Source organism: Empidonax traillii, unplaced genomic scaffold, assembly GCF_003031625.1.
Source record: "Empidonax traillii isolate 1590-97213 ecotype Southwest subspecies unplaced genomic scaffold, ASM303162v1 scaffold597:size822913, whole genome shotgun sequence".
Lineage (NCBI taxonomy): Eukaryota > Metazoa > Chordata > Aves > Passeriformes > Tyrannidae > Empidonax > Empidonax traillii.
The window spans coordinates 522,593-544,856 of record NW_020955790.1 but is presented as its reverse complement, the minus strand read 5'-3'; the positions used below and the strand labels follow the sequence as shown (position 1 = coordinate 544,856).

The following is a 22,264-nucleotide window of genomic DNA, read 5'->3' as shown; positions in this document are numbered from 1 at the left end:
TGGCAGATCAGTTATGTAGCTTGATAACTTCTGCCTGGTATAGTGGCTGGTACTAGGTCTGTATGAACACATATCCACAGGCTAGAAAACACCACCAGCAAAATTTTCAGCTACTGTAGAAAGGCTAAACCCAAATAAAAACTGCCAGTGAATCATTGCTGTGGCTCAGATTCATCACAGTCATCGCTGTGGACATTACAACTACTTACACAGTAGTAAAAATTACATATCAGAACTTCATTATTGAATTTCCTAGTATTGAAAATGCTTATAAAAATGGAAACAAACAAAACAAAAAATGGACGCAAAACACATTAAGGAAAACAAAAAAAGTCACTGCAGTGAAATCTGGAAGAATCCCTTAATTTTATGGCAATTTTCCATTAGCTCATATGGCTCCACTGCAGCTTCACTGTATTCGTGGAAATGTGCACGGGCAAGCATGCACACACATGCACACACAGTTTTGGGAAGTGAAGGACAAAAAGAAACAGATCTGATGAACAACCAAAGAAGTAGAAAGTAAAGAACCGATTCAGCAGACCAATAAAGAACATGACTCATTTCCGTTATCTTCAGTGAAGCCTGACTACAGTTACAGTGCTCTGATGAATGAGGGTCCCAAAAACACAGTGCTCCTCAACCCATTTATCTGATCATGGCTTTATGTGAGACAAAACACTTGAAAGGGACTAAAGGTAAGGAAAATCAGGTTTAGCAAATAAAGGTTTGTAGGAATTCTTCTAGTTAGGAAAAAAAAAATAAGAGTGGCTTCCTAAATGTTCATCACCTCTAGCAGTTTTTGAATAATGGAATGGTCTTTTTGGCAGCTTCCTAAAGTTGTATGTAATCTGCACAAGAAGTGCTACAATGTCTCAGTGTTTCCCAGGGACGAGGAACAGTAGGACAGCCTTGCAACACAAGCAGAGATTAATCATTTTCTAATGCACTGTAATAAATAATGTATCCCCCATAGTACATAAATTAAAGCTGTAATTCCATCCCCGTTCTGTGATGACACCAGAAGCCCAAGATGGAATTTCAGTCCCATTATGACTAGTCAGGATACACATTATTCCTAAAATTATGTTCTGAGAGTTGATGATGAACTGAGAAGTTCTGAAGGCATGACCAAAAAGAGAAGGATGTGTAATTACAAGCAGAAAGCAAAATCATTAAGTCAGATATTGTTTGCAGAACGTCCTAAAATAAGCAGCAAATCTCATCCCTCAAAAGCCCGCTCGGCATATTTGTAGCAAGGCAACCAAAGATCACTACTACTGTCAAAAAACTGAAAGTTGTTCTACTACCACAGGGCAATGCCTCCATCACAGCAGACAGTAAGAAACTACAAGCTGAAGATCAGGTTTATGTTACAGAGCCCTTAAAATGCTGAATATAAGTCCTCCTACAGCCATACACAGTATTTAATTCCGAGGTCAAGCAAGTATCGTACAGGTGCATAAGAGGCATAAAATATCAGGAAAAAGTCACAGTATGTCTCAAATTCACATTCCTATCAGACAAGAAAACTATTGAGCAGAGCAAAATACTCACAATGAGAAGTATATACATTCTGGTGAATATATATATACATACACAGTTTACACACTGTAAAGGATCTAAAATATTTTCATTAAGAACACAGTTCTAATATTCCTCTTGCAGATAACTTCAAGAAATCTTATGAAGACTCTGAAGACATTTTACAAGTCTAACACAAGCATTTTGATGGAAATAAAGTTAGAAGTATGAAGAGTGAGAGCCAAAACAATCATGTATCTAGAGTTAGCTGCTATATTCATCCTGACTTTTGTTACCAATTCCCATGATTTTTAGCAAATCCCACAAGATTTCAAGGAGGTCTGGAGCCAGCTGTCTTTCAGAGACAAGAAGAAAATAACTTTCTGACCATCTTACACAAACAAGGCATGAAACTTTACAGGATCATCCATGGCCTGGAGTGGTTCCATGTTCTGAACTTTTTTGCGTGGTATTACTCACAGATTTGTTTTATCCCCCCTCTCTCTCACCACATTCTTGAAAATGTGAAACTTGTAAGTCACGGTCACTCTCTTGTGCTCTCTCTCCCCTTTCCCTGACTCAGGTTTCTAGCTTACAGAGCGCCAAAGAGAAGAAAAGAAGGGAAAACCTGAAGATTATGACAAAAAGTCAAATAAACTGGTGCAGGAAGTTGATATTTTTAAAAGCTGAAAATCTTTAAGCCTAGAGAAACTGGTTTTGAATATCTGATGCTTCCCCACACGCCACTGTATTATTTGTTCCTTGCCTCCCAACTCTTCCTCTTTCCACTTCCCCTTTTTATAATGTTAAAGTGTCCAAACTTGAACACCTGAACTTATATTTTCTACACTCATATTTGAGCACCTTAACAGTAATGGTCTCATATTCAAGGGGTCACTCACCTGGAGAAGTATACTGATATTTCTGTTCTCTTTTAATCAATCGATTCTGATAGCCAGCAGAATTTAAAATCTAAATATAACTATTTATGTGCCTACATTTGCATTTAAGGACACACGTTTTACAAGAACCAAGTCTTTCATGACTATTCAGACAAACAGAAGTACCACAAGTAATGAGAAAAGGGCAATGAAAGCAAGACAATCAATGTCTAAAGCTCCTTGCCTCCATGGTATCTCCACAAGAAGCATTTCATCACCTTTAAATAGCAACCTGAAACATGCTCAAGAGACTTACGTAAGTCGTGAGTCAAGAACTAAAGCAGTGAGTGTCAAAACATTCAAAGACACAGTACCCTCTGCTCCTAGTAGTAAAGGAGTAACTACTGAGAACATGCAAAGGAGACCTTTGCACTGGAGAAAAATCTTAGAGATCGACGAATGGTTTGGGTTGGAAGGGACATTTAAAGATCTATGCCGACCCCTCCCCTGCTACACGCATGGACATCTTTCACTGGATTATGTTGCTGAAAGCCAACCACTCAAAAGCCACCCATGCAAACCAAGCTACATGCATCAGCAACAGTAGTACACTACTAGAAAACCTTCAACCTGGTGTGATCTTGGAGGCTTATTATGTCTCAAATAACAATATAAGCTCCCACAGAAGTGTTAACATAACGCCCAAAGCATGCATAAATCTGTCTTTTACAGGGAACTCAGAGAAAGAGATGGCTTTCTATGGGATCTCTTAGCTAGTAGGTTATGTTGCTTGTGAAATATTGTTAATATAGAATGGCAATCCAACACAGAGACTAAAAGGTGACTCTGTAAATAAATGTCAGCTGCAAAATCAAATACCTCTCCTGAATAAACACTGCTATATTGACAGCGTAAACAAAATGCTGAGAAGAGAAATAAATCCCCAGTGAAAAATGAAAGAAGGAAAAAACCCCTAGAAGTAAGCAAGAGGGAACATGAGAGGGAAAGGCACATGGTAAACTTAGGTTAGTAGAACTCTGACCGATGCAGATTCTTCCCATTCTCATCACCACGCTATCTGTGCTTAAGTATAAATGGGTTACCTATCGTGTTTGCTTTCTTTGTGCAAATATCATTTTCACTATTACAAATTCTGAGGACTGTATGACTTACTAATTAAGAAATTAATCTAAAATGTTGCCTATATTATGCACACCATATTGATTCACAATCTCACTGCACTGGTCATGCAAACACATACTAGAAATTTTTGTTTGGGACATTTTTCTCCTTTCTAGGAATTACAGCACTTCCACTTTAAATTTAAAGGCATTTGTACACTAAAGTCTGAGCACTAGTCCGTTAATTGGTTTTCCTTCCCTGGTCATTAGATCAACACACAACATGCATGGGGGAGGACTCAGCAACAGTGAAAATTTCAGTGCTTGCAACTCAAGAAGAGGAGCAGGACTTCAGAACAGTATAATTAAAAAAAACTAAGAAAAAGCTCAACTGAAAGAGTCCCTATTTCTGACACAGCACATCTCAGAAGAAACACCAGCACTTGTCACAATAAAGCATGTGGCGAAGACTTCCCCATCACCTTCCAAAACCAGAGATGTGGACTTTTCATCACAGAGAATTCCAATTTTCCTACTGGTGAAAAGGAAGGAGAAGAACAAATTAAGTATTTTCCCACAACTTTTCTAAATTATTTAAAGCTACTAACTGAAAAAGGCTCATTAGCAATGAGCTACTGCATTGTTGCAATACAGGCATTAAGAATCCAAAAGCTGAAGCTCTTGCTGCCCATACAGTTATTGGTGCTGGTTTGTTCCTGACAAAATATAGGACAAATGAACATATTGCTAATGCACACTGCGTTAATTATTCTGCGGTGCCATGTAGCAACCCTGATGGAAGTTCAAAGAAGTGACAGATATGGATAGAAACACTATTATATATAGCTTAAATTTGCATTCAGTCAAGTTTGCAGCTATAGCATGGGAGAATTGAGTTGCAAGGCTGCACTACTACCTAAATGATTTCACATTATGCTACCAGATTAAATACTCCCCTGAGCTAAAACACTGTAGAAGGCTGAAGTTCAGAAAATCAATTTCAACGCTATTTTGTAAACTTCAGTATAGCTCCAAGTCTCTGTTATTGATACCAATTCAATGGACCACATTTACATTGCAAGTGCACGCCAGGTTTAAAAACTCAACTGGTTACTGCACAACAGTGAGAGAACCTTAGGAGCGCAGACACACACAGATAACACGTTGCCAAAACAAAGCTTTAATTTAGAGGGGAAAAATACTGGCCTCTGGAGCTGTAAGAATCATGCAGAGATAGGAACTGGGAGCGCACAGATAAGCTGAAGCAATGCCATGAGTCTACACAGAGCAATTTCCAAAACTCATCCTCCCACAGCTTCACCAAAAAGCAGCCGGGTGAGCTGAGCAGCAGCAGCCAGCTGCTGTCAGGGACCCCTACAGGGCCCTGAAACCAGGCAAATCCCCACTCCCTGCTCAGCCCAGCTACCCAGGACACCCATGCTCAGCCTACAGCCCATGGGTCACAACGCTGACTCCCAAAATGCCCAATCCAGTCGGCCACCTGCTCACACTCACCCACCCTCCAACACCCTTTGCCCCTGGGAAAACATGGCAGGTGCTGCCTCACCCCAGGGCATCTCTACTGCAGCTCGTGCAAGCCCACAGCAAGTTGTGGGGAGCAGTTCAAGAGGAGTTTGATACTGAGCCTCTCTGAACACAGCAGATCTCCTGGCAAACTCCACCTATCAGAGGATAACCAGTGCCAAATCACTGCTGCTCACACAATGCACACCTAAACACAGACACAACTAAACACATCAACCCTAAGCACAAGTTTTCTTAGTAAAAACATATCTGAGTCCATTTACAACATACAACCTTATGCCTTGTTGTCGAAATGTTGTTACCTCCCCCATACTCCCCAAAATAAATAAATAAAAGTTCCTTTGGCTTTCTTCAGTCATTAGTCATATTCCACTAATAAATAATCTGACAGTGGCACTGTTCAAACAATCTTCTCTCCATCCAAAATCCACTGGCAAATATTTTCATAAATAAGCTGACCATGCCACAACCCTGCTTTTGAATGCTAATTGAAACAAAGTTCCCCCAGCCAGCACAGTAAAGAGCTACTCTTTGGGAAGGGGAGTGCAGAAAAGAAACAAGAGAGGAGCCTTTGAGAGGAAATAAAAATAGGATCCCTTGATCCCACCATGACACAGCCCAGACATTCTCCCTGTGGGTGAAGAAAATGTATTTACTGCAGTAAGTTTTTATAACATTTTCTTCTTTTTTTTTTCCCCTGTGCAACTTTGCTTCCTGAAGAATGCTTTATATAAAAGACATGACATTTGGCAACCCAGCTCTGCTGCTTTGTGAAATTCTTTGGCAAGTACCCCACGTGCTGACTGCATTAAGCACATCAGTTTATTTATTTATTTAGGCAGAAGTCAGAGGGAGCAAGCCATACAATTCACACACAGCACAGTATCGCTTCATCCAAAAAAAAGCAGGAAGAGCTGGGGAGGGTGGAGCTTTTGGGAAACCTCATCATGGGAGGAAAAAAAATCATTCTCCAACCTCCAAGTGTTGTTACTGCTCTGAGGCATAAGCAGTGATTCTTGGATCTCAAGGCATTTAGGGAACATCAATTAATTAATTAATTAAGACTCAATTCCACAACAAAGGCAGGTATCATTACACACTTATTTTGCATATGGGTAAAACGAGACACAAAGTAAACCTAAGCCTGTCCCCCGAGGCAGGAGGTGCACTACCTTGCTCTTGCTGAGCGAGAGCAACTCTGCAGCAGCAGGCAGGAGGGCAGTGGCCGCCTGCAGACCCGCGCTTCCTCCCTCGCACCACAAGTGAAACCAGAAAACAAGAGACATTTCTACATGCCGCCATCTTCCCAAGGGTGCAGCCACAGGGCGTGACTGTGAGGCACAAGAATCCCTGTCAATAAGCACTGATCTGCTTTGCTCCACATCGTGTGCCCATGACATACCTCAGTGCCATTAAGCAGCAAGTCAGGGACAGCACCACGTGTACGTACCATCTGTGGTCATCTTCTCGCAAAGGCAAAATCTCCAAGGGTCGAGGACTCAAACGAGCGATGCCCATCTCAGAGGCAGACACCACAGTCTGAGCAGGAGGGCCCTACATTTGCGGTTTGGAGTTATGGAGTGTATTAGTTTAGGCTTACAAGAGAAAAAGATGCTTCTCAGAAACAATGGAATATTTCTGCTTGTGATCGTGATTAGCCTCATTTATTTACACCAGGGACCAACAAAGCTTGGCAGCACACAGACAGGGACACCCAGCAACAGCAAATTCACAGAATCATGAAGTTTTCAAGCTGAACAGGAAGGAGAGATGGGAAGAGGAGAGGACATGACATACCTGTCCAGAGAGAGAAGTCAATGTCTGGCCAGTCCCACAAGCTTGGAAAGGTAAAGTTTCTGCCCTTACCACATATTCCCAGATATTTTCAGGCCAAATGGTTAGCAGCAAAGGCTCTGATCTATCCAAGGCATTGTTTAGTACACACATCCTGAGGGAAATGCTGAAACATGGTCTGGTGCCTTCCAGAGGAAGGAGCTACCAAGTCTGTAACCCTGCAGATTGCAGAGGGCTGAGATGGGACTGGAGAGTCTGTCTGATCGAGTGGTGCTGCTTCAAAGGCTATGTCCAAGGACACAGATAAATCACGTAGCCTTTAGAAAAGTTTTAAGGGGCTCGGTCTAAAACAAATGTTACGTGTTTAACAGTAAGAAGTGTTTTCTACACATAAGTCTAAAAGAGAGAGCCGTGAATTCTCATCTGTTGCATGATGAAAAAAAATGAACTCTTTGTTCCTAGAAAAGAAAATTGACACAGCAGTCTCAAGCTGACTAGCGTTGCTAGAAAAATATGAGGGCAACTTATTTCCTTTTATATGAAAAACCTTGCATTACAATCCCTTCCTGTTCTAAAACTTTTTCCAAGAATTTATCTCCTTCATTTCTAGGCCAGTTTTTATGATATTTTAGTTTTCACAACAGCAATATAAAAGCCCAACTCTTCAAGGTTTATTCAAGACAAACAGACCTCAACCAGACTACCAGTTTTAGCAGAAGTTTGGTGTCACCAAGAACTCGGGACAGTAAGATACAGAACCCAGCATCAGTTAAACTGTACAGCAACCTTTGCCAGTCATCTGTCCTCAGTGAAGCACCTACCAGGCTCACCACTAAAAAAGATTTAGGGATCTCAAGACTGAAAAGGGCCAAATGGACACAAACCTGTCCATAAAGAAATCACTGGCAAAATTCCTCTCACCCAAGGCAAGGAAACACCAAGCTTTCAGCGGCACAACTCAGTCGACCTCTTCAACCTGGAAACAGTGCACTAGCACTTCAAGTAGGGATTTCAAGCTTGGTGTAACAAGTTACTGACTGCCACACAGGATGCACACCTTGGTCTACTAGCTGATTCTGAGAGTAGAGGCCAAAAGCAAGCAAGGGAAACCTCAGTAAAAGTTGTCTGAAGCTATGGTCTCACTAGCCCAACAAAAGGGCTTGAAAGCGCACACAAAATTTGAAGTCAAGTGTCTTTGGATCTGTGTGCAAACACTACATATCAAGATATGAAAGATGCACATGTTGTCCCAATGCAAAATTTCACACCAAAACATTAATAAACACACTTTTTCTTTAAATAGAGGAATCAATTAAAAAATATTCTGCACCAAACATATCTGTGAAGGCAAGTAAGAGGAACTAAGATATTTTAGCACAGACTGCCAATCTCACTAGCCTGAGGTGCACAGTGCAGAGATGCTAGGAAAGAAGAAATTAAACAGCTTAAAACTTAATTACAGATGTTTTACTTGGGGGGAAGGAGTAGATTACGACAGAGGGAAAGGGTAGGAACAGGACACAACACATGAGAGAGGGGCAAGACTAGGCTGTTTTTGGCTTAACACTTGCCAAGTGAGAAAGCAAGCATGAGTCATAGTAAAGGTAACTCAAAGTGTGATGTGACTGTAATGGAGAGCTGAGCAGACCACACTGCATGAGTCAGCAGCACAGATAAAAAGGGTGATAAGAAGCAGCAGATGGGACATGTCTTTACTAAAACAACCCTGCAGGACACAGGCCTCCTTTGCTCTAATGAAACGGTTGTGCCAAGCTGCCGCGCGCTGGCTCGTACACTTGCGATCCTGTGAATCAAAGAACACCACGCACGGTTAGAAAAGCAACAAGGCAAACAGCTGCAGACAGATCCTCACACGCACAAAAAAAAGGCACAGAAAAGCAAAGCAACAGCACCACCCCAACACGCACACACTCTGACAAGTGCTCTGGGACACCACCCTCCAAACCACTCAGGCAGCGAGGGTGGGGAGGAAGAGAAGAAGGGAAGGAAGCTGTCACTGGGATCATGGCATTCAACCTGGCCGACAGCCAGCTTTTCCGTTCCAGCCAGCCAGACTCTGCCTTCCTGGTGGGTGCTGAGGGCAGGCGGCTGCAGTTCCCCCAGCCCCCTCCTGGCTCCCCAGCGCGCACCTGCAGAGCCGGGAGGCAGCTGCAGCCGCACAGCTCATACGTGTCTCGAGAAGCCAAAAGGGCAGTTGGGGCTATTTGTGGAGCTACGCTCCAGTACACCTGCAGCTCAGGTGGCTTTGCAAAACTCAGGTTTAAAGCCCAATCTTTTTTGTTCAGGGTTGCGAAGCCCGTTTTGCTGCGAGAGCAGAACATTTACCCCCAAGAGACCAAGCAGCACGTTCTTGGGTGGCAGAAGCCATATAGTCACACACAAGTCCACAATACCTGCAAAATGCAACTGCTGCCCTGATCGCATAAACAACCTGCAATGGCTGTTTCTCGCTGTCAGAATCCCTACTCTCTGCATTCCTGGACCAGATCAGGAAAGATGAAGGTCCTTTGTCACAAGCTCAAGAAAGAATAGAGACATAAGGCAAATCTCAAATCACCTTTCATCTCACTTCTTGGATGAGGTAAAATACCCTGCCTGTGAGGGGCAAGATGGAAAGTAAAATGCTCTATTTTTAGACACAAAATCCTGCTTCATCAGGTTCAGTTCATCTAATTTCTAAGAAACAAACTTTGGCGAAGGTCTGCAGCTGAAGGGGATGAAAGACGACTTCATTTTCTTTTAGTGCAAATCATAGCATGACTAGCATAAATCTAAGGAAATCTGCTTTAGCCCTATATACAGGCCAGCTGTTTTATTTGGGACAGATAGTCCATATATTTTAGCAAAGCACATTATGTCCAAGGATTTCAATGGAGTTAGGTGTGTCTATTATCCCTGCTCCAAACATCCTTATTTATAGATTTCAAAAGCTGGCAGGTATGCCAAGGAAGAGTAGTTGCTGAGCCTAACACACTCTGCACAGCAACAGATCTGCTGTAACAGATTACAGGGAGAGAGAGAGAGAGAGAGAGAGAGAGAGAGAGAAGAAAGTGTTGTACTTTCCCTCTTTACACATGTCCTTGCTTTCAAAATGGAGATAACGACAGCAACGATGTGTCTAAAATAAAGCTGGACTGAGAGCCAAGGCTCATACAGGCCCACTGACAGCAGAGCTTTGCACTTTGGTCGTGCACTTTTCTAACCCAAGTCTGTGTGTATTCCAAGAAGCAGGTAGAGGAACTGCTGTCCTACAGTTATCAAGAGCATTAGTGAAGGGGGAGGGTGGTCAGCCTGTATGAAAACCAGTGAAGTTAGTTTTCATTTCCTGTCGGTTTTAATCTTGTCTAAAGGCTTCACTAGCTGGTATTTTCTGGCCTGCGTGCAGTGGAACTCCTTTCTTTACTCACTCACGGAAAGTCCCCCTTCGCTGCCTGCAGTTACTGTCTCTCATGCTCCTGCAATCCACCCCACCCTGCCCGCCAATTGTGGGCTGCAGCAGCAGTCAATCAGTCTGCAACCACAAATTGCTGTGCTGGCTTCCCCCTTGCAGTTCCACAAACAAACATACTCCTGATTATAGTGTCTACTGTAAAGTTGTAATAAATAAATAAATAAATAAATAAATAAATAAATAAATAAATAAATAAATAAATAAATAAATAAATAAATGCACAAGATCCATGGAAGCTGATGCACAGGGGTTTTTTTCCCCAGTCTAATCTTTCCATTACTCCTTGAAGGTACTTGGCCACGCAGAAATACCCTCACACCCATTTTACTGCTTGATTTCACACTTTCTGATTTTCTTTGAACTCAAGATGCAAGCGTGTCTATTTATTCTGCAGATGATTCCTGAAATCACTGTGCAATTTGCATATGGTCATACAGTGTTGACTAACCTGAACACAATTAGTGACAAACTGTGATCAGAACTCAGACACAAGCTCAGTGAGGACTCTCTTGTCCTCAGCCTGGAGACAGTGCTGCACCTACCTAACTCTCACCGCAGGGTTCTCAGGCCCTTAGCACAGAAACCACTAAACTGTGACAAATGGATGACAAAACATGACCGACAGTTCTGCAGAAAGGTTCCTACATCTCTCAGTCACAGTCCTCTGGCAATTTACACACCTCTGAGCATCCTTTTAAACGGACCCATCGGATGCACTCATTCATCCAACCCAAGATGAAAGACACAGCTAGGCAAGGGTGACACCCTGCATCAAAAGGGGCTGAGCATGGGTGCCAAGCTAGGAGAAAACAAGAGAAAGGTGTAAGCGATGAAGCACAGAACTCATGTTGCAAAGAGTTAACCAGCATAGTACATACCAAGAGAAATAACTCCTTCCCATCCATGAACTCTGACCAGGAGCAATGCAAGTAATAGTGCGCAGAAAAAGTCATGGCTAAGAGAGATGGAAGGTGGGGAATCATCCGATCCTCCATCTATGCCCTTCTCCGAAGATTTATCTCAGCACCACATCCTTAACTCCTTCTCCAGTTTCCAAGAACTGGCCTTCATACACCCAGTAAAGAAAATTAGTTTGTCCAGTATCTTTACTTCCAGCTCATGTTTGCAAACCCCCCTTAGAAGAAAACTGCCAGACTCCAAAAGTGATCAGTGTTATTACACTTGATCCATACGTGCCCTTGCTGCCCCCCACGGGATCAACAGCCATCACTGCCTTTTCCTGGGAGAGATTATGTAGCATATCAGAAAACAAAATTGCTAACTTTATTCCTAAAATCTCTCAACGGTCCTCAGTCTCAGTTCCTCATTTACAGCTGGATGAATCTGAAAGGCAGAGTCACTTTTGCAAGATCCAAGAACGTGACTGGGAACACAACAGCAAAGCTCCAAACCCCACTCCTCTCCTCAGTCTGCTACACGACCCTCTTCTCTCCCTCTGGGCACATTGGAGATGGATCACCACCTTTCGTATACAGGCTAATATATTAAGTGACTCCTTTCTCATGCATCTACATATGTAAATTAAGACATATTTTAAACTAGGCTGTGACAAGCCACATTACATTCAAATGCTGTATCTACTGAAACCATTCCAATTCAGGGTTTTTGTTTGAGTAACATTTAGGGAAGGTTGTGTTTGCTGCTGAAGTCATGAGGACAATCGAACCACAAAACTGCTAGCAGTTACTGACTACAGTTCTTAAACCAGGACTGACTGACAGCCTTTGTCAGCTTGCAGCAGCTGATTCTTCTTCCAGGCCAGAGAGGGTCATGACTTTCATGTCAGTGCATTTAGCAGGCTGAGTTAATACTTGGCTCAAACAGAAAAAACAAACTGGAAGTTGTAAAAGTAAGAAAATAGGAGTTAAAATGATTTCTTAACAGAAGTGATGTGCAAGAGTTCAGGAAATATTATTGCCATACTCTAAGATACTGTGACCAAAACCCAAATTTGACTTAACAACTATAATTAACTGTTCCTATTAAAAATGGCTTAATCTAATGCAAAACGAGCTGATTTTTTTTTTTCCTTTTCTCCCCTCCTACTTTTCAGCTCCTATTTTAAGGAAGCATTTAGTTACATGACAGAAGTGTTTCAGAATCTCCTTTTTGGGCATTTTTGCTGAATGTTTATTTTCATGTGAATATAGCCTCATACAAGTCACATGCAAAACTTTAATCTAGTAAACAGTGAACAGAAAACACAGCACTGATTAAAATAAAAGATACAGAAACTAGAAGACCACTGAAGTTTGTGTTGGACCAGATTACTGACGAAACATCTGCAGAAATATAATGCAGTCTGAGTTTAAAAAAAGATAAATGAAATTACTTCAAATACTGAAAGCATTCTCTTCTTTAAGGACTATATTTAAAAAGAGTAAATGTAAAGCAATATTTAGAAGCTGATTATTTCGATAAAGTTTTCCTGCTTGCTGATTTTAGTCAATTGAAATCAGCCACTTAAATCCCCTGAAGAACCTCCACGGGAGAAGCAGTGCTCATCTACTTCTCATGACAAGGGACACTCAAGATCATGAAGAATGCTAGTTTTCTGATGCATAGCAGATACACTGGGACAGAGATGAATGCATGCAACAATTCCAGATTTTAAAAAGGCAACAGACTAAAATACATGCACATATGTACACACGTGTGAGTCCGTGTCCTCACTTTGTTATCACGCTCAATCTGGACAGAGACCTGCACAGCAGCAGATTAGGAGGAGGAAGCTCTTGCAAAAAGGTAATGGTCAGCAACTCTTGAGCACTCAGGTCATCTCCTCCAGATGCAGAAGCACCAGGACTGGCTCAGGAGTAGGTTTCTTGACGTAAGCACAGCACTGGGAGGCCAGAGCTGCAGGGTTGGGGACATGAACACGTGGTGATGTCTGACTGCTCGGGGTTAGTGTGGCCAGGATTACGATAAGCCTTGCTAAATCTGTGCTGGGCACACGGTGACTCTGCACCATCCTCCCCCAGTGCTCCTAGTCCCAGGATGAGGATGACAAAACATCCTTCAAGGCTGTCAAGCCAGAGGCTGAGCTAAGCAGGACACAAGGAGCCTGGCTTCTCTCACCTGAACCCAAACTGCCTGGCCCTACCTGCTCAGCAGCTTCTTCTATGGGTGTCCTGTAGCACCTGCACCACCCAGCTTGTTCTCATGGACTACACAGCAGCACAGACCTCCTCCTCCCTGCCATGCACAGCAACAAGAACAAGAGAAGTTGTGTTTCAAAAAAAAAAACACTTTTTCATTCTATAACAGAAACCGAGTTAAAAGGCTTCAGGGGACCTGCAGAAACTCGGAAAGTCATGGAGGTGATCCTCCAACGAGAAAAAAAAAGGAGGAAAGTATCCATGGGGACACCGCAAGCCATTTCTCAAGGCAGCAGGTTACTCTATGGGGAAGTACCTCTCCCCTTCCTCTGTGCCGCCTCCATACACTGAATAGTAAATGCATGGGGAGCTGCAATCACAGTGGCTGTAGGAGCTGCCAAAGGGCTTTTTGATTTAAGAAGCAAAGGACAAGTTTGAGGTTTGTTCTTCAGTTGCTGCTTCATGCACTTAATGTAGCAAGACAATGGAAAATAATAACTCACGTATATAGATAGCAATGAGGTAATTGAAGCTTAGCTCTTCTCAGCCTGCTCCCTGTCTCCACATGAAAGAAGCACACAAGTGTACAAACATTTAGGCTGAAAATACAACATCATGCTCCAGTGTAAAACCCCCATGCCTCATGGAGTACTGCTGGTTTTACTACGGCCACGCTATGTACAATCAGTAATGGGTACTGATAGCGTCTGCACAATATTTCAATAAGCAAAGCCAACCAAATCACTTCCTCTATTTCTGTATAGAGTAAGATATTTACAGGAACAGCCTTTTGAAATGTTCCAGTAAAATTAGCTTACTCAGATTTTTTTTTAACTAGAACAGAGAGCAGAAGGATAATATCATCATCGGGGTTTGTGCATAAATCAGCTGTCTCTTTACCACTGGTATGTTGCAATAATGAATTGCCACTATCTCCTGAGTTATTTGCTGGGTTATTAGATTACCTAAGTTCACAGGATAAAAAAAAAAAAAAAATCTTCATTATTTCCTGGGAAACGACCATCAGATGCATGTATTCCACCTCCTTCCCCAAAGCAATACCCAAAATATTCCTGTAGGAAGTTTGTCTGTTTTATAAAAACCTCCAGTGATGATGCTTCCAACAGCTTTCTCAAAGGCAAATAACTGCAGCACCAAAATACCCTTATCACTTGAAAGCTTTCTTAAATGTTTACCTATGTCTTGCCACTTCCATATTGAATCCATTTCTTTTAGTTCTGACCCCAAGCAGTCATGCAGTACAGTTTATTACCTTCCTCCCTGCAGGAACCTTCCACATACTTGAACACTGCTATCATGTCTGTTACTGGCCTTCTCCCCTGTAGACTAAACAATCCCCATTCTTTCATCTTCTGTCCCAGGTCATGTTTTCCAAATCTTTGATCATTTTCCCTGCATCCTCCCTGGACACCATCCAGTTGGCACTTGACTATACTATGCCCCAAAGTAGATGTTAAGCCATTTAGAACACTGAATGGAGTGGATGGGTTATGTTTTTTCTTTACACACCCCCAAAACAGTGGTTTTTTGAGGGAAATGGATGGCAAAACCTTGTTCCTTGTATGACTGTATGACGCCCACAGTCTCAGGTCTGTGATCCCCCTTCCTCTCAGATGCGCTACCCTGAGCGCACGGACCAGGCCTGGGAGGAGTTGGGCTGGGGCAGGCACTTCCCTGCAGGCACCCATGGTGGAGCTACATAGTCACCATCCAGGGTCAGAACCAAAGCAGGCCCACTCAGCAGAGCACTGGCAACCAGGTCCCAGGGGAGAGAAGACATGGACACATAACAGCCTGTTTTTTTCTGGTGGTCTGGGAACCAGCTGTGGTTTTTTACCATTCTATTCAACAAAACTGAGCCAAACTGCCTCCAGCACAGCCCAACTCCAGCTCACAGAAGGACCACTACTGAGTCAATCACTCCCCATCCTGTCCCATGCAACTGGGTATTTCTATCCCTGTACAGTGCTTCTAAGCTTGTGTCCGGGTTGGTTGGGTTTTTTGTTTGTTTGTTTTTTTTTCCCCAAACCATTCCTCCAGTTAGCCAAGGGCAGCTCTGAATTTTAATCCCGCCCTCCAAGGAGCCTGCAGCCCCCCTTCACGCTCCTTATCCTGTGTAAATTTAACTGCTGCTCTCTCTGCTCCATCAATCATTTCAGTAATGAAAACAATGAGTATTACCAAAGCAAGGGCAGACCCCTGGGGAATCTCACTCACTCCAGTCTTGCAGTTTTAACAGCAAATGATGAATAACTACTTTGACTAGTGCCTGGTGAAATTCTGTGCACCCACATTTACAGACCAGCTGACTAGACACCCAGCCTGCTTCAAAGAAAGCTGTGTTAGAAAGCATCCAGAACTCCCCCTTTAAAGAGGGAGTAATTTCTGTCAGATAGGGAGGTCCAATTACACTGTCATAGGCGCTGTTGGAAAGTCTTTGCTAAATGCTGCCATAAAAACGTAATGCATGCTGATAAGAGAAATAGGAGGGTTGATAACCAAGCTTTAGGATGACAGGAAGAACTTCAGCTGAACTGAGGCAGCAGGAGCCTGACTTTGCTTCCAGCAAAAGAGAGGCTTGGAAGAAGCAAACTGAAATACAGTATAAAAATTACAGGAGTTTTATGCTTTCCATCAACTGCTGCTGACTTAGCAGTTAAAGACAACACTATCACACAGGTGTGGGTTTGTTTGGCTTTTTTTTAAAAAAATCAAAACAGTTTCTTAGCTGTTCCAGATTTTTTTTAATTGGTTTCCTTACTACACCCTAACAGCCAATCCTGCTCAAGGATCACAAACAAACCAGACAGACACCAAAGACAGGCTCCCAAAACCCTGATAAATGCTTTAATCAATCACTGAAAACATCCCCAGCCCCACATCACCACTAGTAGAAACAAGTGGCAGTAGCTGGTGCCTGAAACGAGGAGTAAGGGTAAGTTCCACGGAAAGTGAAAGGTGAGGCAGCTTTCCAACGCTGGCTCCCTCTGCTTGCCAAAATAGCAATGCCCTGCCCACGCCTCACTCCTACTTCTGTGGAAGATGCACTTGCTTCCCAGGAGAGTTTACTCTTGCAATGCAGATGTGCTTCGCTGAGGCAATCGCACTATGTTGCGTAATGCAACACAGAATTAAACAGTATATGCTATTTGGTGCATTTTTAAAATGTAAACCACAAGTTACTGTGGAGCTCAGTGAGCTGCCAAGAATGTTAACGGTATGATTTTAGCAGGGAAGAATACATCATATCCTCCTCCTCCCACAGGTTACTCCAGTCGTAATTTTGCAAGATCCTTTTGTACTTGTCAGTAAAATACAAAGTCTGCGTGACTTTCATTTTGATTTTTGGTGACTTCAGGTATCATCACCTCGGGATCTAATACAGCCACACCAGTGGCAGTGCAGGGCAGCTCTGGGAAGAGCCTGATAGGTGACTACACCAAAGTCCAGAGAGTTGAACCCTTCACCCCACATCCTACAAAAGAGGGTTAACCAAAAAAAAAAAAAATCGCAAACAGAACCTGCAACCAATCACTTGCAGTCCCCTATGTGAACGCTGCAGATGATGAGGCATACTTTGAATAAGAATATACATACATTTAGCTTCTCCTTAGTTTTCAGGAGTTGCACAGTGCCATTCCTCTTCAGAGGAATACAGGTCTTTTCTAAAATACATTATGCATAACCTAGTTTTCCACAGCGGAAAACTCACCAAGGGAATACTGTTTGCTCATACCAGAAATGTATCCCAAAATTACAGTAATTTATAGCCTCATTTTCATTGACAAAAGAAATAGTATCATTCTTTTCTGACAAATATCAGTACACTGAGAAAGTAATGAATAAATGCCTATAAACAGGTATCAAATAAGGCAACTATCAATCACTGCAACAAAACTTTAATTAAATCATGTGTTAAACAAAAAAAGACTGAAGTAAAAACAAGCCATATAATCTGAGATCAAAATAAAATCTGTCTATCATGCCAAAGCACAATTCAGAGCACTGAAATACCATAACCCGTTATGCAATCAGTCGTCTAATTGTTAATTGTAAAGCTCCAAGTTTGCAAAATGAAGACAAACAGAGATTCAGCAAAGAGCTTTAGCATATAGTACCTTTTACATACACAAAATACATGTGTATTTTAGAAACATATTTTACATGACTGAGTTAAAAACTACAGAACTGATCATGTACAACTCTCCTGTGATTTCTTCTTAAGAGAAAGAAAGAGATCTGCACTGTTCACATTTTAGTTTTACAAATCAAATCAGCATTCAGCCTAAGCTGAATACATATTTCTGGAGACACATCAGAAAGAACCCTGAGGATTAGTCCTAAGACAAAAGGATGAGGGAGTTGCTTGCTGTCATCCTGCCAATTTTCCAGAGCAGAAGAGTTAGCAAATGAGGCATAAAAAGATGTGAGCAAAGAAACTCATACCTGCTAAAAATGCAGGAATATCAAGTGTGCAAGAAAACGATAGGAAGTAGTATCAGGCTAATTCATGAGAACTGCTGACCAGCTGAAAGTCCTTTAGGCCTCACCTGGAAATATTTAGCACTCTTCAGGCTAGTTAAACTTAAAAGCCATCATAATTTAATGCTATCTGAATATTCAGCACTTAACTTTTAAGTCTCTGACCTTCTATTGGAATCAGTAGAAAGGCACCAGCACTAGCTGAACCTCTAGTTACATTAAGAAAATCTTCCTGTATGCCTCAGTTTCTATCGGTTATCGTAAAGAAACAGATACAGTTCTCTCTTTTTCTATTGCTTACAGTGATAGTGATAGCAGTATCAAACATACCTATCTTACTGCTGCAGGGAAAGCCCAAAAGCTCCCATTCTAGGCTCTGAATATCATTAATGCAGCTGGTGGCTTTCATAGTGCATCAACAAAGGGCATTGTTCAAGTGTGTGGGTACACGCACACACATGGGCAGGGAAAGTGAAAGAGGCAGACAATACATACTGTCATTCTCTGAACAAGAATCCAGCAATCAGCCACATTTAGGGCAGACAGACGGTCATGTTACAGTAGTGTGGAGTTAACTGTGTTAGTTCTCTATCTAGCAAGGTGGGTAACAGGTTTCATACAGAAAAGACTACCTCTGGGGAGGAGGAAAGCAAAGGTGAGGATGAGGAGGTTTGCATGTTCCTGGAGATACCTTAAAAGTAATTTTAATTGATCTGATATATAAGATATATTAAAAAAATAATAAAAACCAGGAAAATAAATAAATTAACTGAAGAACAAAAAGCTTAACTTACTGAATAACACAGCACTTAATGAGGTTCCCCCACTTTCCCTGCTGTAAAGCACTTCAGAAAAATTCAGCCACTGCGCTACTGCTTTTCTTGACCTTTTTGCTGAAAGAGAGCAGAGTAAAAACAGGAAACAGCTAAATAGATATGCATTAAAGATGCTTCATATTAGGAAAGTCTTTTGAGTCACCCTTGCAAATTCATTCTGTGTCAGATTTGCCAATATAATCTTGCTAAAGACTATCTATTAACAGGAGCCCCAGTTAAAGCAAGTGCATTGCCTCTCAGCTGTTGGAGCAACACCATACACACCATACGATTCAGCTATGTAGCATTTGCATTTGTTGCTGGTTTTCCACACCCAAAAGCTCACTGCATGTCTTATGATTAATTTATAATGCCCTGAGCCCCAAGCAGATTCGCTCTGCTGATTGCCCTTTTCTTAACAATAACACAAATAAACATGGAAATAAATCTATTGTCTAAAGAATCCTTCCACTAATTCTGTTCTTTGATGGTTTGGTTGATTTAGTATAGCTAGGAATCAAGAGTGAAGTGGATCATAGCTTAATATAGAGTGTGGTTAATCTTCCCTTTGCATAATGCTGGTACACTATGGCCCAAATACCAGAGATTTATTTGATGTGTACATGCTTTCAAGCATTAGTAAACAAGTTGCAGCCCATTATGAAAGAAGAGCAGACCCAAACAGTTGTGAAGCTCTTTATGTACCAGACAGACACAGGCAGTGCAATATACTTAAATCTGCTTGTGTACTAGCTTTAAAATTTTGGACACTACTTCATCATGAAATATCACTTTAAAAATAATACTAAAAATATGGCTGAGATCACTTCCTATGTCCTGATGCACTATTGTCCGAATCACAACAAAACTGAGTAAGAGGCGCAGTCTTCTTTTTCTCTTTTTCTTCCTTTAATTGATTTTATTCCTCGTAACATAGCCAAAAAGAGGAAGAACATATACTAGAGCCTCAGAAATGTACAAAACACATTAATTCCCATGGAAAACCAAAAAGGTTCTCTCACTTCTCATTTCTAACTCTTCCATTACTTTGAAGAATGTTACAGACCATACAGAAGTACTCAATCAAACATCACTTAATTTTTTACTACTTTACAAGACCTATTGAATGAATTACCACTCTACAGTCCCTAACTAAAACATTTTCGTTGTTGTTCGTGTACAAATTAAAACAAATTGGTCCTTCAGAAGCTGGTTGTAAGAGCAAAATATTACCTTCAATAAAAATTATTTTTAATAATGAAGTTCCAAGCAATGCTACAGCGGAAGCACTTTAAGTGCATAAACGTTATTTCCATGTGGCAATGCTCCCTGGATAAAAGACCCAGTGTGAGTCTACATTTTTTTAATGCACACAGGCAAAGCCCACCTAAGGCGTGCTGTTAGATATCAATAAAACATCCTCACAACACAGTGCACTTTTCCCACCTAGGAGAAGAACCACGATTCCACACTCAGGCACTAGCTTTAGAGGACAGTACCTATCTCCTAGCACTCTCATGTACATATGGCATTTTCAGCTAGTCTCCCAGTGTTTATACTACACTCACTGGCCCCCCACACAGGCTACAACCGTATATCATCCATCACTTGCCGTCTCTGACCTAGATTTTATCCTGTTCTGTGCTGAACACTAACTTGGGATGACTCAGAAACAGTTGCCTTTGATTTTTCCCCCCTTAAAAATAAAGAAGCCACAAGAGAGACAAAGTCAGGGCTGGAGGCAGGAAAGACTCTTCAGACAGCAAGTCAACCCTCATCTGTAAAGGAACAGAAAACGTATGCTTCTGGAGCAAGCTGTTCAGATAAAGCCTCAAATCATGGTGGCAACTATCAAATGGACACAAAAGTATATGCCTGTGAAAGAGGTGCTGCGAGAACAAACATATCAGTGACTGAGAGACGCCAGGATACCACAAAAAAGTAACACAGTAAAAACAGAGGATGCCAATGTCTCAGATAAGCAGTTACGGCCATGTTTACTTAAACTGTTCTGCTGAGCTGTTCCCATTTCAGGCAGAAAACTTTGATTTAAGGAAGAGACTTGCAGTTCTGTCTCGATTTTTTTCCCCCCTTCAAAGCATGAAAGAACTTCCTTTTTCAAAACCGATTTAACAAAGTTTACATCCAAACCCTCTCAGTCCCAAAAATGTCAGATCTGAACCCTATTAAAAGCAGCAGTTAGTGCAGCCAAATGTTCCAACAGTAGATTTAATAGCCTATAATATTTCTAATGCCCTACTGCGTGAAGTCTATGATTGGAAAACCAGCCAGCACACCCACCCAAGAGCAATGCTACAGGGAAGACTCTTATCTCCCTTGGCTATGGCCCTCTGCCACCACCGGCATGAGCAGACCAGGGACTCTCCAGCTGCACAAAGCAGTCACACAGACCACCTTTTGGCAAAAGGAAGCCTGAAGGAAGCAGACAAATTAGAAATGAAAGTTGTGCCAAGCATGCAAGCACAGAGCTACTGTTTCAAACTTCAGGTCCTGCAGTTTTATGCATGTGTTTTATTACTTGATTTTACTGAATTCTCCTTCTCCTAGCCTACTGATTCCCTCATATCACTTACGGTTCCTCCCATCCATTTCTACCTCAAATCCTTCAGGCTGGAAGATTGCTCAGATCAACTTCCCTAGTTCAACTACTAACTCTCTTGCAACCAGTGAGGACCAGAGCAGGCATCTGCCCTGAGCTCAGGTATGAGCAGCCTGCACACCAACCTGTATTTTTCCCTAGATGGTCTAAAGGATACTTGGGAAAAACATTTTGACGCAGATTTCACAGTTGCTGGTTGTGGCACTGGAAAATAGAGCTCATGCTGTCTCCTGACAAAACACCACACCGCATGTTCATCTATGTAAGGTGTACATGTAGGAAAGCAATATACTTTTTTTTAGTATTAGTATTAGCAAAGCAGAAGCAGCTTCCTGGTACCTATTACAGATGACTGGAAGCTAAAACGATACTAATTATAGAGTTCATTTGAACTCCAACAAGGCTCCATGAGTCCTAGCATGAAGAGCACTGCCTGAGCAAACCCCCTGGCAGGCACCTCCCTGCCACCACATGCGGGCAAGGTCATGCCAGGGGAACACAGCAGGAAGGGCAGGCAGCTTTCCTGCCTGCCCCACGGACACAGCCCACTGCTCCTCCTCTGTCACCCTGCACCACAGCACCAATGGGCACAGGACAGGAGCAAGGCCGTCCCCATTCGAGCAAGAATTTACTCCCATCTCAGCAGATTTCTAAGCATCAAACCTCCTGCTGAAGAGCATTCTCCACTCTCTTGCCAGCCTGACTGCTCAAGGTTAAGCAAAGGTACGGATGACTCTGCAGCTCATTCCACGTTATCATGCCAGTGGGTTGATGTGGATTTGCAACAAAGCAAGAGAGGCAGCACACTCAGATGTGAACCAGGCTGAACTTTCAGGAATGGTTTCTCCTCTTTCAGGCCCATCTACTAGC

At 42.1% G+C, this 22,264-nt stretch overlaps 1 protein-coding gene across 9 annotated transcripts in view; it reads right to left on the bottom strand.

The window, feature by feature from the left end:
* The window catches only part of ATXN1 (ataxin 1), a 274,252-nt gene that overhangs the window by 166,467 nt on the left and 85,521 nt on the right, over positions 1–22,264 (bottom strand). Inside the window, exon 3 of one of the 9 annotated variants that reach the window (XM_027898448.1) lies at positions 18,754–18,852. The exons of the other annotated variants lie outside the window; for them this stretch is intronic. The gene's annotated coding sequence lies outside the window, so the exon portion shown is untranslated. The remainder of the gene's footprint in view (positions 1–18,753; positions 18,853–22,264) is intronic. 9 annotated transcript variants of the gene reach the window in all.